At 40.5% G+C, this 13,049-nt stretch overlaps 1 protein-coding gene across 11 annotated transcripts in view; it reads left to right on the plus strand.

Moving 5' to 3' along the window:
* Positions 1 to 13,049, plus strand: part of sipa1l1 (signal-induced proliferation-associated 1 like 1) — a 97,321-nt gene that overhangs the window by 6,625 nt on the left and 77,647 nt on the right. For 5 of the 11 annotated variants that reach the window (XM_051071792.1, XM_051071788.1, XM_051071794.1 and 2 more), the window contains exon 2: positions 1,715 to 1,877. The exons of the other annotated variants lie outside the window; for them this stretch is intronic. The gene's annotated coding sequence lies outside the window, so the exon portion shown is untranslated. The remainder of the gene's footprint in view (positions 1 to 1,714; positions 1,878 to 13,049) is intronic. 11 annotated transcript variants of the gene reach the window in all.

Consider the following 13,049-nt stretch of genomic DNA (forward strand, 5'->3'; position numbering starts at 1 on the left):
TTGCTCATCATGGTTTGACAAACCAGGCTGTACCTGCAGCTCCTCATCCAAAACATCAAACGGTCTCATTAGTGTTACCTTCAATATCTTTGGAGGACTGAAGAGTTAACATTTTAACATCACATTCTTGGGATGCACTGTATGTCAATGAATGGTGTGCATTAGTTCAAGGAAAAGGCAGCAGAAAAATACAAAGAGCATGTCTTGCTCTTGACAGTTGACAGCAACAGTCAGTACAACTTTCAAGAATCAAACAGCTGAAACCATGGCAACAGTGCCAGATAGACTGACAGATTGCACGCTTAATCTAGGTCTACCTAAATTGATTTGTAAAGTAGTGCCAGGAGCAAAAAACTGGAACCAAACAATCATACTATCTTGGTTTAACAGTTATGCCCTGCAGTGGGCAAAGCTTCAGTCAGATAGACATATACTTTTGCTTCGTAAGATGGGGAGTGAAAAATCACGAGAGATGAAAGATGCAATTTTGCAAAGGACTTTCTGTTAAGGGACCGAAACACTTATGTGATTTTTGTGGTTTTACTTGAGGAGGCCCTATAACTGGAAGTTTAAGACAGACAAGGAGATGTATGCTGATTTGTTCTTGTCTGAAGCTCTAAAAATGATTCTCTTTCTGTCCCAGTGTTAAGTGGAGCCCTAAATACCCCTGTTATTCCAGCATGTGTGTTGGTCTGCTCATATGATTGGTGGACCTTGAACTGAAATAATATAAGTCATGGCCAACTAGACATCTTGTTCTCTGCAAATTTTGTGCTCCAACTGCTCAGTGACATGTTATAAATTCCATTAACACTGCATGCAAATTGAGTTCTGTGGAGTGCAATGAAAGAATTTTGTTAGAATTTTGTTAACCTCAATAGAAAACTCATTAACACAAACAAATGGAAAAAAGAAACTCTGTTGTGACAGTGGAAATTTCTAGCACTATATAGAGTACAGGCTGTAAGCTGTGATTGTACTATCCTACAGTATATTCTGGAAACTTGCTGTTTATCAGGAAACCATTTACTATGAATTTGAACTGGCTAACATGCTGTCCAGAATAGTCCAGTTACCAGAGAGCATGGCTTGTGTTTTGCCACCCCTGTCCCCTGTGGAACATTTGACCCATCCTCATCTGACTGTGTTGGCATCCAGACACTCTGATGGCATGAGATTTCACTTGATTTGACGCCTGGATTACTTGGGTAAAAACTGTAACTGGTCAGTTACATAATGCACACAGTTTGGGAAAACAACACTCCTGTCTTCTGCTTATCCTGTACTATGTGTATGATTGATGAATGCCACAGAATCTATATGATACTTGTTATTAGTTTGCAGTTTTGCTCATGTATCTGGTAGATTCTTTTCCTTGTTTGGGTTTAAAGCAGCCAGAAAGACTGCATTACTGTCGTCACATCAATGAAAAAGGACGAGAGTGCACCAAAAATAAGATCATGCCCTTGAAATACTGATTAACGTATTCATGCAGAATTAGTATGATTGGGCAGCCTCAGAGCTTTCTGAAATAAAGAAAGAGAATTCAGTCTGGACGTTTTACTTTTCAGCCAGAAAATAATTAGATTCTGACAAATAAGTACATATCTAAGTTTTTGTTCATTGGATCTGCTTCCACACTGAAGTTTGTGGAGTAAAGGTCAAAATTGCAACTTCCTTAACAGACCCCTGCTTTCCTCATGTGCCGCTGTAGGGAAACCTCCTCTGACGACAGTCACACAAGTAGGGGAAACAGAGGCAAGGGATTAAAGGAAGACATATCCTGGTCATTGTTCATCACTGCTGGATAGAGCTGCCTCTCTGAATTAAAGGAAACTGTTACTACTTGAAGTTGGGAAAGCTGTCAACTGTTTGCAGTAAGTTTTCTCTTTTTGATCAAATGGAGTCTATACTATACGCCGCATATAATACTATCAACAAAGTTTGAAGCAGCTGCCTATTTTATGTGGCGAAAAAGATATAAGGGATGTTGTCTGCTCTTGTGTCATACCACACATTGCAGATCTGCCACAGCGTGAAGAGGTGGTTCAGAGAGAAAAATCTGGCTTTAAAGTAAACAAGCTTTTGAGTTGTTTCCCAGCCTTGAAATTGATTCATTAAGTGTGCTGTAATTGACAGTCTCTGTGATTTCACTGTCAGTTTGAGTTCTCCTCCTTGGCTGTAATGCCCCACTGAGCCTCAACAAACCAAACAGATAATCTTGTGGCCATGTTGATGTTTCTGGTAATGCCGCAGCTTGGGAGGGGTTATGTTAAGATACTGGAACACACATTTCAGACAGAGATGTGGTCTAGTACTCAAGATACTTTAAAATGTCAGTCAAGATAAGCTGTCAAAAGCTCTTAAGTGGACGGTTTTTAAAGAAAGATTGCTTTTTTAAAGGAGTTTATAGATGGTTCTATTGATACTATTTCTACTTTCCTTATTTCTTTATAACATTTGACACTCCTTACAGAAGAAGTAACGCTCGATATGGTTTGATTACATTTGATAGTGCTGCAAATAAGTCTATATATAGTCAATCCCAGCATCAGTTGGGCTTTTACCTTGCCCCAGCATGCACTGAATATTTGCCCAGTGCATTGTAAAGGCTCCAGCCTCACATGACCTTGAGCAGAGTGAACAACAAATAGATAGATAGATGGATTTTGCTGTTGCTAGCTTCCTCTTATACTAATTTTCCACCAGCTTACTTTTTTGTTTAAGGCAGAGTTGCGTGTTCATGTGTATTATGTTTATCTAGCAATATCTATATCAGTCTAAAGCATACTTATGTAGATGATCATTGTATGAAAGTCTATTATCTAAAAAGCATGGATGTGAAATTGTAGATTAAAGAATGCTCCAAGAAAAGTATCTGCATTTGGCAAACACGTCAAGGAAAAACATCAATCATAAATAAGGCTAGATGCATACTAACGGCATCATCATCTCTCTAAAAAATGTTGACTGAGGCTCCAGCACTCTCTCATTGTGCCAAGGCGGAAAGATCCTTGTAATGAGAGACATCTTGCTTGGATTTGTGGGTTCCAAGGAGGTCCTCGATTGTGCCAGGGGTGGTAAACACATAAATCCATCTTGATTTACTGAAGGCAGGAGCAGCTTTTGGCTGAACCCTCAACAGTCTTCCTGCTTTGCAGATCCGTGTACTGAAAAAAGCCAGAGATTATGCTGATAGTAGCAAATTCCTCACCGACACTTGTCAGGAAATTAGTTTAATTATTTTATTTCCATGTCATTTTTTCAATTAATTAGTTAGTTGGTGAAATATCTGAAAATACTGAAAATTCCCCTTGATACATCATAAAGGTGCTTTTTTCCTGAACAACAGTCCAAAAGTCATCTTGACAGTGATATATCAATTTACAATCCTATAAAATAAAGCTGCAAATCCTAATGTTGCAGAAACTGGAACCAGTAAATGTCAGACATTTTTGCTTAATAAAATGTTTCATATATGATATAATTAATAATATTCTCTTGATCAAGTAATTGATTATTTGGCTTATTGTTGCGATCCTAATTCTGTTGATTCCAATGCTTATTTAACTGACAGAAATAAACTAGGCTAGAAGATTGGACTGGCTGAAGTGGACCTGTAGACAATTTTCCCCTATACCAGAAAAATGAGGTCACAATGCCCAGGCTCACAACATCTGGCTTGCAGGTGGTGGAAGCAGAAACCAAAACAGGAAAGTGGCCTGTCATGATCTGTAGTACTCACTGCAACCTCTCTGCTCATCCAAGAAGGGGAGTGTTTTTGGCATGTAAGGTGATGGCCTTGCAAGCCAGAGTGGAGTTTCCATTCTTGGGTTTAATAGATTTCAGGTTCATGGCTTTGCAAAGACCAAATGTTTGGTAGAAGTGCATCTGTCTTTCACTGGGTCCACCACATTGTGCTATTAGCTGAGCCATGGGCGTACAATGGCACGCAGAGGAATGTGTGAGAATGCTGTGTGTACACAATAGGGATGACCTCATCGTTTTAAACTTCACCTAAGCTGAACATGCTGAAGAACAATGAAATGTGCATACCCCGCTTCATAGCCCCCCCTTTCCTTATACAGTGTATGTGTTTGCTTATGTCCCCATCACTGAGGTGTGTGTTTACCTTCTAGTTTACAGAGGTTCTTAAAATATTTACCCAGGGTGAAACTGGTTAATGATTATTTGGACAAGCAGGATTGGAAGTGTTGGGCTACACACACTGGGACGTCTGTGTGACATTGTTGCAGAGAAACCAACTCCAATGGGCTTTGTCCCTGGTGTCAGTCAGTGAATACAGTCCTAACCTCTCTGACCCTCTGTAGGTTAGAGGGTGAAATCTTGCTCCATACAGCTTGTAAACTAAAGGAAAATCAAATTTATACTTTTATTTTTGAACACAATGATTCACTGAGTGAGGGTAGCCTGTGTTATAGTGTGTGGATTTTGTCTTTTATTTTCATTGTTGGTTAGACTGCAGCTAAAAAACTGCCCGTCACAATTTCCTGCAGTACAAGGTGAACAACAATATAGTTATCAGTTTGTTCAATTCAACATTTGAGGACCTGGAAATCTTTTTTTTTTTTTTTTTTTTTTTTTTTTTTACATTTTTTTCCTGAATAATGACTATTGATTGTCTAGTTAATTGACAGAAATGTTTGATAACTGCTTAATTGCAATCTCAGCAAACTGAATATCCTGGGTTTTGGACTGTTTACTGATATTTTCCAAGGTTTATTTTTTCCTACATTCTTCACAAACCCTAACTTTTTCTTGTCATTCTAGTAGATACCTACTAATAACCTTCAGTCGTCCTTCAGTCATTCAGAAAACACTCTTGACTCACAAAGCAAGTGCTTGTGCCCTTGTCTTGTCAGAAAGCCTTCCCAGCAAACTCTGCTGTCACACCTGTTTCCTCTGCATCTCTCCCTATCATCATAAGCTCAGGCTGTTGCTGCCTTGTTACCCAGTCACTCAAATTGAGTGGGCTGCTCTATGGCGTTAGAGTGCTTTAAATGGTCATCGGAGGCAATTTACCACACATCGCTTTGATCCATTCCAGTGGTATTCTGACAACTCCTAGCTAATGCCTCCGCTGGGTCTCCCCAGCTGCGAGGAGGAAAGCTTGATCGGTGGTTTATGGATGTGACGGGAGTGAGCTTAAGCAAGCTGCTGTTTTTCATTAAGAAGCAACTGGTGCATGGGAGGAAAGTTGACTGCCCTGGCAGTACTTTCTAATGACAGTTTAGAAGTAAAGCTTTGACGAGGGCCCACAGGGTTGTCTTTAATGAAGTGACTGCCCGAAGCCCTTTAACATCTCTTAAAGCACTTGGGGAGAAAATGGCCATGGTTGAGGGGAGTTTGAAATGAAGGGGCTCACTTCAACCTGCCTCCCTTATTTTCTGTATTTCACAGTCTCACCACTGACACACTGGTTTGAAGAAGTGGCCTTTTTTTCCTGCTTATACTTTGCAATGAGTCAGTGACCTTCACAAAACAACGACTGGATTGAAGTAACTCACTTGTCAGGGGGATTCTAATGCCCCATGAATTTAAATTTAATCACATTCCTGCCTGTGTTTTAGTTGTTTATGTTGATGACTGTGAGAAGCCCGGTGTAGAGATATAATAAGATATCAGATGACTTGAATAGTATCATTGTAGTTGGACATCACAGTCTGTACCCGAAATGAAAAGAGGTATCTAGAGGGTTGTAGCTCAAAGCACCACTGGTTCTCATTGCTTCCTGATATGAGATTCAGTAAGCTAATGTTGCCAGGCAACGGGTGCAATTCCACTTTTGGCAACTATTGCTTAGTAACAAATTTTGTTTCCAAGAAGTAAAGGCAGAATCACTGGTGGGATCAATGATGGATACAACCCTGGAATCTAATCAGCCATTTTAGGGATTTAAAGCAGTATATGGAGTGTTGAGCCAAGTAAGTACATGCCAGTAAAGCTGTAACTGTTAAAACTCAACTGAAGGGAGTATCTGGCCCACACATACCTTATGTTTTATTCACTTGAATGAACTAGAAAACCAAAGGCTGTGGCACAAAATGGACACAGTAAGCTAATTGTTTGTACACTGTTCTCTCTATACATGGACGTAATCTTAAATTTTTCCGAAGCTTAGTCCTCCACAAATATCCCCCCAGGTACTGAAGCACTCTTGTCTCACAATGCACCTCTGCCTGCAAATAGCCAATGGTGCACTAGTGGGAGGCGGAGTAGGAGGAGAGGGGTGGTGTGAACAGGGCCTGCGGGGGTGGTGCTGCGTTACATAATATCAGATGAACCCAGCTGTGCTGTGTTGTTTAGCCCATGGGTGAAGTGGTGCCAGGCAAGCCGACTGATGCGTCCACCTGCGCTCATCAGAGTAGGTTCAGGATTAGGGTACAGGTCAATGAGCAGACTGACACAGAACAGCCTGATCACATGCAGTCAGCGTGGATCAGAGGCAAATTGAAATGGGCAAAACATGAAACGACATCACCATCATCCCTCTTCCGGCACTGCGTTGCTATGGCAGCACAGTTGTTGTGTTGTCAGAAACCTTGGAGTGTAATGATAATGCAGGGTTCTAACAACGGTAATTAGAAGACAGTTTTCTTCTTTTTTTTAACGACTAAAGCTTCCTCCTGTAGCACACGCTTATCCTTACAGCCACTCTTTAGTGAAGCAATGCACCAAGAAGAAATATCCTTTCATTGTGTTATGTAGAAAAGAACAGCTTACACTGGTTAGCACCATTATCTTCTCCCCTCATGTTGGCAATGTGTTACCCAGTGATTGTGAACGGGAACTTCTGTGAAGACTCAGTTACTGTTAATTTCCCCTGCCGGCTGCTGTGTTTCTTTTGGCAGACTCTGCAAGTAGCATAAAGCTCAAATAAAGACTGAATAATACACTACAGGTGTCTTCCAGGAAGGGGCCTATCACCCTGCAAGCTCTATATAAAAAGCCTGTATCAGAGTCACTATCATTAAAAGCTCATTATGTTGCCCTCCCAGACCTGTGTAATTAAAGTAAGAGGCGGTGGTGTTTTAGCTTGAACTCTGTGCTTCTGTTGCGGCATTACAGCTAGATATACAGACAAACTGATGTTTTCTCGCACGTACCATTTAATAGAAGTTTGTTTTTGAACTCTGTAGACATCAGTCATTAAACGGCTAGAATTTGGAACTACTGAAGGAAATGTGAGCAACTCCACTGGCTGTGCTTGGTTTGTGTTGTGTAGCAGTCTGTGTTGTGTTTCATCCAAAGGAAATTTCCAAAATGAATCAAAAAAAAAAAAAAAAGAGCTTCAGCTCTTGATCGTTGTTGGAAATATTCACTCTCAGTGAAAAGCTTTGTGTTTATGTATCTTTTTCTGGTGTGTATTGCTTAAATGTAATTGGGGAAAAAGTGAAGATTTTTTAGTCCATTAAAGCCTGCCAGCAGGTTCAGGTTGCTGTTATTTTCCCACTGGATACCAATTTCTATAGGCTGAATGTACACTAAATTTAAGAGAAAGAAACTGGGACCACACAGACAGGTCTCAGGCTCTGGGCTTGAGGTGATTGATGGATGGATGAAATTGTGTAGCAACACCCAGCAGGAACTCCTTTTTGGTTAGCTTCCCTCCACCCAGGTTTTTCCAACTTTAACCAGCATGGTGAAGATTGGTAGGCACTGTTGGGTTTTCTGCACAAAAAGTTTGTACTTTGCTCCTGGCATTGTCTGTCTGCACCCAAAGTCCTCCTCACGGCTCTGTTTCAGGCCTCATATCAGCTGGATAATAAATAGATGGGGTTGGGCACAGAGGGAGATCAGAGATGGGCATAGAAAATTACATAGAAAACACAAGTAGAGAAGTTGATAGGAGCAAGACAGAGTAGAGATGAGGCAGAGATAAGGAGGGGTAGGGAGAAAGATGAAAAAGAAAAAGTTTAGTTAAGGCAGGAAAAAGTGGAGAAGGAAAACTAGAAGGAAATGAAAAAACATTTGATCTATACTGGGGAAAAGGTAGAGGGTAAAGAGAAATACCAGTAGAGCAGTAGAAGTTTTAGTGCAAGGGAAAGATAAAACTCAAGAAGATCCAGCCCCTGCATTTAATTGTTTTGTTTGGGTAGGAAAAGCCCCAGATGCCTGTAGTCAAGCAGTGGCTTGACCCCTTCTTTGGTTGTGAGCTGCAGGGCTCAGTGCACTGCACAGAAGGCTTAGCAGTAGGTCTTTTATTCAAATGCCTTTTCTCTGCTTTGCCCCTTTGAGAGGCGCAAAGCCTCGTATCTGTCAAAGTGTCACAGGGCTTGCTGTCCGCAGCCCTGTCCTTCTCCCCTCCCATCCCTTATAACGGCGATTACCCAGGAACCTCTGCACAGTGTTTCTCACGGCCATTAAACATGCACTTGTCAATTTGACTGATGGCCTCACAGTCTTTGCCTCTCAGCTGGGTTAGGCTTAATCGATACGAGTGCAGATTTTCAGCAGTGATCCCCTACTATGTGCCTTTGAGAATGCATGGGTACCTTTGTATACAACCAAATTTTAAGGCTTAATTGCCCCTTTAAGTCAGCTGCTTTTGTGTTTGGTTGGAAAACAATTGCTCATTGGGACATAGTTGGAAATCACCAATTTGTACCAAATTGCATGGATTATCAAACTATAGCTGGATAGCACCTTTTATTAAGTGCAAAACAGATCAGTTAAGTATTTTCATATCAGGATGAAAGGTTGAGAAATCATATAAGGTGTTATTTCTGTTTGGCAGGTGAAGAAGGTGTGATTGAGTTATTTTTGAGTTATGCAGATTTGCTGTTATGCAACATAGATGACTTGCAAAAAATGTTTCTTCATTTGCTTTATTCTGTAGTGAAATTTCATGGGGTCATGAAAATGTCTTGCTCTGGACAGTGATATATGATTTATGATGACAGTGAATCTATTGTGCTGTTTTAGAAGTGAATTTTCAGTGTTACTGCACAATCCCTGAATGATATATTTGAATAAAATGATATAGCTTATGATTTTGGCTTTAATTCATTCCAGTGGACCTGTTATCATGCTTTTAGCTATTTACCGTTCAAAAATGTATATGTGGAACTGAACCACCAATCAAAGAGCCATCTTTCTGTTTGTCAAAACCATGAAAATTTGTTTATGCCTTTATTTACAGTTAACAGCTCTCCCTTGTTAAGTAGATCCATTAACTTGAGCTGTCCGCCCTCAGAACTTGTCAGACATTGTTTTTGGCTTTGCCTGGTAATGATGGTACCTGGGACTGTGTCTGGTGCTTTCAGATTATTTAGAGTGTCAGCACAACAAAGAGAAGAGTGAGAACAAGACTCTGTGCTAAGTGCTGTAAGTACTGGGCTTGTGTCTTCAGATGTCAGGATTAAAAGCATTAGCATACATTTCCCTCTTTCTCTCTCTCTCTTTTATTTACCTTGATGCTAGAGCAGCAATTCTTTTTTCATCTTGTTTATAAGCTTTTCTTCCTTGCCAAGGGTATGTGTGTAGTTGGTAAATTGGCACACGTTTCTGGCTGGCAGTGACTCCAAAATTTCTTGACTTTGTCCGATGAAATAGCACACTCGCATTAATAATACGTCATTTGATTCAGCATAGTAAGACAGAAATCTGATCGTATTGTTTTGGAGATGCAGAATTAGATTCATTTAAAATTGTGAGTGCTTTTGCCATCAATTGCATACAGCTTCATCTGTTGTTATATATACACAAATAAATAAAGCATTTCATTTCACTGTGCAAAATACACAACAAAGTCTGCAGGCTTACTGACAGATTGTTATAAAATATATTGGGTCACCTAGGCTATGTGAATGTAGGTGCATATATGACTCAGTAGCCTTAATATAGTGTTTATGTGCAAATTTAGCAACGCAAGAGAAAAACATTTGAGATTTTGTCAAAAGGGCAAAACGTCTTACAGACACCAAGAGGGACTTCTTCTCAGAGTGACCTTGGAGACACAGTGTCAGGTGAAGACAAGAGGCAAGAGTCTTTATGGTAACTTGGCTGTTCCATGGCTACCCCTGCCACTGCTGTTGTTTATAGTGTGAACGAGAAGGAATAGAAAAGACGGAGAGAAGAAAGGTTAAAAAAAGAAAAGCATGTTTTTGTTGTCAGGGTGTTGTGGGCTGGAGTTTATGAGCTTTGAGGCTGGGGATGTGGTAATAGTGATTTATAGCTTTCATTATCAAGGTTTTAACACACTGTTGGTTTCCAATAGACACCACACAGACCTACACGTACACACACACTGCCACACTCACACTTGAGGTACGCAGCTGTGGGAGCTAATACTGTGCCAGATAGTGGTTGGACAGAGGTGCTAAAGAGTTAAAGTTTTTTAAGGTGCGGCTTTGACCGCAAGGATTAAATGTTAATGCAGCCCCAGGTCTGTATAAGGAGGTGAGGTGCAGGTGGCTTTTTGAGACGCACCGCACACACAGACACACTTAAACACATGGACACACACAGTGACACACATTTCCCTGGCTACCTGAATCTTTGATATTTGTGCTTTTCCTGTGCTCACTGTGAAGTGCAGTCACATAGCAGTCTGGAGAACGAAGGGGAAGTGAAGAGAATGGAAAGGTTTTCCAGTTGAACTTGTGAACTCAAGTTGGGACGCCACACTCCTCTCCCTCTTTAACATCTTCTTTTCTGTCTCACTTTATCTTTTTATTTTTCCTTCTGTAGCACTCTTTGGCCTTCAACCCCTCTTCTTGCTCAGATTTTGCCTGTTAACACACTCTGTTCTCCCTCTCTCCACCTCATCATCCTCTCTTTCTCCCTGTCTCTTGGTTATGGACTACTTGAGCTCTGGTGTGATTTACAGTCGAAGCAGAGGATCTGCTACTTCAGTCATGCTTTTCCTCCTTGCCACATTTTCTCAATTCCCCTCTGTGCACAGATGATTCCCAGGCTTTTTTAGGCACACACAGACTTTCTCATTTTTCCTTTCCTTTATCGCCTTTTTTGCTTTGATACTTGGCTGAAACACCAACCACACCATCCATCATCCTCCTGTCCTCAATACTCTCCTGATTAACATTAATTCTCTCAATAGGCTTTTAGTATGTGCATTATGTGGAAAATTACGCAAAGTTGCGTGACCTCTCACATGTAAATAGTCATAAGCACATATCTCTGACTATTATCTTGATGATAGTAAGTCAGAGGCTTTTGTAGCCGTTGGGTGAACTCCTTCTGGCAAATCAGGAGCTTCACAAATAGCTTGGCCCATCAAAACTCATTGGCCACCAGTTCAAGCAAACACACACACACACACACACACCAGGTTTCGCAGAATAGCAGCAGCAGCTAAAGGCCTAATCCAGGCTCCATTCTGAGGAAGGTTTAACCGACAAATAGATTTGACACAGTGGCTCCGCCAGCCTGTATCCCTGTTTTCCACAGGGTTGAAGAGTGTGGGAGAGGAAAACTGAGGCTTATGTCCCCATGACTGAGGAATGTGAAAAGCAGGCAGTTGAGACTTGATAGAGAACGGTGGCCAAAACAATGAAGATAGGTTTAGAATGGGCAGACACTGAGGATAGGTGGCAAAGGAACAAAGCTGCTTATGCTGGCTCGCAGTGGCTTTGAAATGAAATCCACAGAGAATTTGATGCACTATGAGTTTCTGTATATTCTCTGAGCTTCCCCGAAACACCTTCTCAGGGCTTTATTCAGTATTCTCCTTCACTCTCTCTATGTATCACGACCTACCCTACACTTTATTGACTCACCCCTGTAATGTGGGGAATTCTCTTAGTGTGGGGTGTAAGGTTGGTGTTTTTATGAGCCATTAAAAAGAGGTGTTGATTTTACATCAGTGTAGTGCATCTGACAGCATTCTTTTGAAAAAACTGTTATGGTAAAATTATGACACATGCTAGGCCAGCCTGGCAACCATGTAGAGAGGTGCAAGAAATTGGTCAACTATTGTTTAAACTACAAGACTTAAAGGATATTTATGCTAAAATATTATAATGTCTGCATAAAGAAGCTGAACCCTTGCCAAATACAGACCAAGAACAAAACTAAAAATGAATGTATCCTGATAATAGGACTGGATATTGACACTCATCTCCGGATTCAATTTGATTTTGATTCCCAGAGCCCAGAATTGATTCATTTCAATTCATTTTAATTCATTATGAAGTATTTATTTTCCCTGGCAAATGCAAAACAACTGAAACATGACACATCTGTATTTTTTTATTTTACAAAACAGTTGTGCAGGAATAATAAAAACCTGCACCACTTACAAAGGTATCATCACCATGCATATTTTGAAAATAAATGCTGTATCATACACAAATGTCGACTGTCAGTAGCTGATGCTTCAACTAAACACAGACTTCCACTGATCACTTTGAGTACAGACAGGACAGAAACTGAAATCTGCGCACTAATTTATTTGCACTGTTTGTGTTGACAAGAAATCAGCCCAGATATCAGCTTTTAGTGGCGCCAGCTACCTGACAGGGTCAGACTGAATAAAGTAGAATCCGCACACTGTTCACTAGACATGACCTGACATTGTTGGTGAAGATAGTATCAACATATACAAAAGAGTTCAGATCAGCAACCTCTAGATCCACTGCAAGATAGCCTGCTAGCTAACTGTCCTGAGTTGGGACATTTCTGTGAACTGTCATTATTCATGGTATTCATTTTTGTTACAGTGAATCACTCTGTGCCATAGACCTCAGTTGTTGTCAAACTGTTAAAAATATACAAATTAGCCACACCATTGCACAGGGTGACATGATCTTTCATGGGAACTGTAGCTAATTTCAAGTCAGTCCCACATACTGTCCAGACTGTGAGTAGTTGCACATTTTCGTTCTTCAAACTCTGTGCTTCAGCATATTCAATTTGAAATAAATAATGGATTAAACAATGGTTCTTTTTTTTCTCCACACACTCCTCTGACCATCATTTTGATGGAGTTTGATTTTCATTTCATCAGTCCCCAGAACTTTGTTCCAGAACTCTGATGGTTTATTTTTATGTTTGTTTGTTTATGT

The sequence above is a fragment of the Lates calcarifer genome, linkage group LG7_1, assembly GCF_001640805.2.
Source record: "Lates calcarifer isolate ASB-BC8 linkage group LG7_1, TLL_Latcal_v3, whole genome shotgun sequence".
Classification (NCBI taxonomy): Eukaryota; Metazoa; Chordata; class Actinopteri; family Centropomidae; genus Lates; species Lates calcarifer.